This window comes from Chelonoidis abingdonii, chromosome 12 (genome assembly GCF_003597395.2).
Source record: "Chelonoidis abingdonii isolate Lonesome George chromosome 12, CheloAbing_2.0, whole genome shotgun sequence".
Taxonomy (NCBI): Eukaryota; Metazoa; Chordata; order Testudines; family Testudinidae; genus Chelonoidis; species Chelonoidis abingdonii.
In genome coordinates, this window is record NC_133780.1 from 2,921,882 (window position 1) to 2,926,741 (window position 4,860).

The window sequence follows — 4,860 nt, forward strand, 5'->3', positions numbered from 1 at the left end:
AAAAAGAGAGAGATCCTCAAGGGGCGGGGGATCATGGAGGAAGGTGAAGGGGGTGCCTGAGGACTCCAGCATCCCAAAGTCCTCAGCAGTCTCTGAAAACTATTATGCATTTTGGCTGAAGCAACCGCCCATGTCTGTAGCTATACCCAACAACGCGGTTCACAATGGTCACGAACAGCTCATCAGTCTCTTCCCCACCAGCACGAAAATAAAGTTAAAATAAACCAATACCGAGTCACTACAATGTCACCCTCTTGTACTGAATGCTCTGATAGAGGCGATCCGGGCAGCACTGAAGAGCATATCCACTTCTCTCCCCTTCCTGGTGGCGTAGATGGTACAGTACTACAGTCAGACATGCAGAAACTATACTGTCTCCATCTTTTTATTTTACACTCATACAGGCTAAAATGGGAACTAGCATGGATAATAACCGTGTGAAAAATTTTATGCAAGCAACATTGGGATTCGACTCACTTGGGACTTTGAGATCAATCCTGTCCTTTATGGTTTAAAAAATAGAGTCAACTGGACAAGAATAGGACAAAGTGTATTTAAAGCCAAGTGTAGCACAGCACAGCTCCTGTGTCAGTATTCATCAGCCGGGAGCCCACTGCAAGTACGGCAACTGTTGCTTCCACCACCTACCTGGGCTACCAATGGCACGGACCCCCACAACCCAGTTGTTGGCATAATCGTTAGAAGCAATAGCAGGAATCAAGCAATCAACAGACTAGTTAGTGAGATAAAATGCGGGGAGGCAAAGCCTCCATGGCTATGACAGTCCCCATGCAGGTCAGAATCCTTTTTCTTTATAACACAGAGAGGAAGGGGCTCCTGATGAAGCTCAGCCCCCAGGTCGATCAGATGACAGACAGTTACCAGCTGTTCTGTCCCATCCCACTGTCAGAAAAAGTGGAGTCATCTCCATTTTCACCCCAGAGCCCCTGGCCAGACTCAGCCAGGACCCTCACTGGGCGACCGTCCTACCACTGGGAGGGGCAGAGGAGCGGATACTCGCTCTTCACCCGCAGCAGCATCGCGTCTGCCAGCAGCATTCAGTACAGACCAGAGGGTGACATTTACCAAAGTACTCAAGGAATTATATTATTCTTACCTTTTCTTCACGGATCTACGGGGCGGGGGGAAAGAGACTGAACGAGCTGTTCGTCGAACCATGCAAGACCCCGTGTATTAAAAGCTACAGACATTGGGTCCAGAGCCAAGAATGCCAAGATCGTTTTCCGAGAACTGCTGTGGAGACTGGTAAGCCGTGTAGTCCTCATCTACCTGCTCCCCCCTCCATGAGCATACCGTTTTGTCTCTGGCTTTCCGTTACAGGTTGTCACGCACCGCTGTGTAACCTGGAGTTTAATTTTTCAAACGCTTTGGGCAGTTCTGTCTTAAACGGAGCCTGAAAAACCAGATTTGTCTCGACCATAACAGCGATCAAGAACTAGTATCTCCCGTACGGTTCAATGCATGAGCTACTTTTGCATTTGAACATAGCATCGCCACCCGTCGCCTGAATCAGAGCTGGAACACGTGAAAGCAGGAAAATGTCATTCTAAAAGTCTCGGGCTTTTCCTGTTTCCGACACTAGTGCGCGCGAGGCCGAGTTCGGATTGCGGGACACAGAGCCGGATCAGATGGTGCACTTGGGATAACCTCTAGGCAGGCAATAAGGTCGATTCCGTCCACACGAACCCAAATGTACCGAGTTATCACTATGAAAAAGAGAGAGATCCTCAAGGGGCGGGGGATCATGGAGGAAGGTGAAGGGGGTGCCTGAGGACTCCAGCATCCCAAAGTCCTCAGCAGTCTCTGAAAACTATTATGCATTTTGGCTGAAGCAACCGCCCATGTCTGTAGCTATACCCAACAACGCGGTTCACAATGGTCACGAACAGCTCATCAGTCTCTTCCCCACCAGCACGAAAATAAAGTTAAAATAAACCAATACCGAGTCACTACAATGTCACCCTCTTGTACTGAATGCTCTGATAGAGGCGATCCGGGCAGCACTGAAGAGCATATCCACTTCTCTCCCCTTCCTGGTGGCGTAGATGGTACAGTACTACAGTCAGACATGCAGAAACTATACTGTCTCCATCTTTTTATTTTACACTCATACAGGCTAAAATGGGAACTAGCATGGATAATAACCGTGTGAAAAATTTTATGCAAGCAACATTGGGATTCGACTCACTTGGGACTTTGAGATCAATCCTGTCCTTTATGGTTTAAAAAATAGAGTCAACTGGACAAGAATAGGACAAAGTGTATTTAAAGCCAAGTGTAGCACAGCACAGCTCCTGTGTCAGTATTCATCAGCCGGGAGCCCACTGCAAGTACGGCAACTGTTGCTTCCACCACCTACCTGGGCTACCAATGGCACGGACCCCCACAACCCAGTTGTTGGCATAATCGTTAGAAGCAATAGCAGGAATCAAGCAATCAACAGACTAGTTAGTGAGATAAAATGCGGGGAGGCAAAGCCTCCATGGCTATGACAGTCCCCATGCAGGTCAGAATCCTTTTTCTTTATAACACAGAGAGGAAGGGGCTCCTGATGAAGCTCAGCCCCCAGGTCGATCAGATGACAGACAGTTACCAGCTGTTCTGTCCCATCCCACTGTCAGAAAAAGTGGAGTCATCTCCATTTTCACCCCAGAGCCCCTGGCCAGACTCAGCCAGGACCCTCACTGGGCGACCGTCCTACCACTGGGAGGGGCAGAGGAGCGGATACTCGCTCTTCACCCGCAGCAGCATCGCGTCTGCCAGCAGCATTCAGTACAGACCAGAGGGTGACATTTACCAAAGTACTCAAGGAATTATATTATTCTTACCTTTTCTTCACGGATCTACGGGGCGGGGGGAAAGAGACTGAACGAGCTGTTCGTCGAACCATGCAAGACCCCGTGTATTAAAAGCTACAGACATTGGGTCCAGAGCCAAGAATGCCAAGATCGTTTTCCGAGAACTGCTGTGGAGACTGGTAAGCCGTGTAGTCCTCATCTACCTGCTCCCCCCTCCATGAGCATACCGTTTTGTCTCTGGCTTTCCGTTACAGGTTGTCACGCACCGCTGTGTAACCTGGAGTTTAATTTTTCAAACGCTTTGGGCAGTTCTGTCTTAAACGGAGCCTGAAAAACCAGATTTGTCTCGACCATAACAGCGATCAAGAACTAGTATCTCCCGTACGGTTCAATGCATGAGCTACTTTTGCATTTGAACATAGCATCGCCACCCGTCGCCTGAATCAGAGCTGGAACACGTGAAAGCAGGAAAATGTCATTCTAAAAGTCTCGGGCTTTTCCTGTTTCCGACACTAGTGCGCGCGAGGCCGAGTTCGGATTGCGGGACACAGAGCCGGATCAGATGGTGCACTTGGGATAACCTCTAGGCAGGCAATAAGGTCGATTCCGTCCACACGAACCCAAATGTACCGAGTTATCACTATGGGGGCAGGTTATTCCATCACTGTCCAGTACAGGGGTGTCCTGCCCCTCCCGCTGAAGCAGCAGGTGCTGGCTGCTGTTGGAGTCGCTCCCTTCAGATCTGCTCATCTGGCAGCTCTGCTGCTGTCACAGGGCTCAGGTGGGAATGTCTGTGTCTGCTGCTCTCCCAGTCTCTGTCCTGCCAGGGTGCAGGGACTTCACGGGGTTTCCCCAAGGGCAGAAAGCAGGAACTGCTCCCCCGCATGCAAAATTCCAGGCTCTCCAATTAAACCATAATGACTTCTTGTAAACTAGTTGCATAAGAGGATGCAAATTCATTCCTGCCAATTCAAGTGTGTCTGGAGTAACTGTATAACAGACATAACCAATCAGAGCTGGGGATCTGGCCCCATTGGCCGCAGTGGAGCGATGGCTCATTTCACCAGCTGGGGATCTGCGGTCAGTGATTTCAGTGGAGCTGCCCCAAGTCACACCATCCAGGGATCTGGCCCCACTCTCTCTGCATGGAACTGACCCCAGTCCAGCACCTGCATCCATGGGTTTGTCAAGTGCTTTGGGATCCTTCCAATGACAATTGCTGGGGCAGTCCTAGCACTGCCAGCTCTAACTGACCCTGCAGTGCAGGGCTGTGGCTGGGCAGATAAACACCAACACAAGCCAGCTAGAGTAACCCAATGATTCTCTCCACAGGCAAACCCTCAAACCCAGACCCCACAGGAAACAGAACAAGGATGACTGAGCGACTTGGAATTGATTTGGGCAGCGCCTGCTAAGGTCTGGTTGACCCTGGGGATAAAAGCAGTGCCAAGGATACCTTTGAAACAGTTCATTCAAACACAACTCAGATCCAGCCTGGCTGGTCTGGGTATTTGGGCAAAACTCACAATCCAATTATTTTTTAAAGGAGTTTTTCCTGATCACCCCACGTAGCCAAACTGCACCTGAGCTGTAATCGAATGAGCTGCTTTGAATCTGTCCTTACGAAGGGCTCTGCCGGCACCGCCAGACCCAGTGCGAACAGGCCTCAGTTACCGGTGGCTGCAGAAAGGTGAACATGTCGCCTGGTTTGGAGTCTGCAATTGTTTTGGAGACAGAAAAGATGTTGAATGGGTCGTATCACGCTGAGAAGATGAAGCCAGAGCCACTCCTGGCCTCTCAGGAAACCCAAATGAAACAAAACGGAACAACTCATGTGCCCATCCCCTCCCAGGGTGGAAAGAGCAGCAAAATCTGCCCTACAGGTACAGCTGCCTCCTTGGGATCTTTCTTACCCTTCTCCTGTCCCACCCGCATTAACTCATGAGGCCTTTATCTCCCTCTAGTGGCTGGTCCATGTAAAAGACACAAGTCAGCTACGGCCTTCAATGTACTGCGGCCTTTAGCCCAGGCAGGAGCAGTC

At 50.1% G+C, this 4,860-nt stretch overlaps 1 pseudogene; it reads left to right on the forward strand.

The window, feature by feature from the left end:
- Positions 1-4,436: 4,436 nt before the first annotated feature.
- LOC116824268 (C-type lectin domain family 2 member E-like) overlaps positions 4,437-4,860 on the forward strand; it is a 16,568-nt pseudogene continuing 16,144 nt past the window's right edge.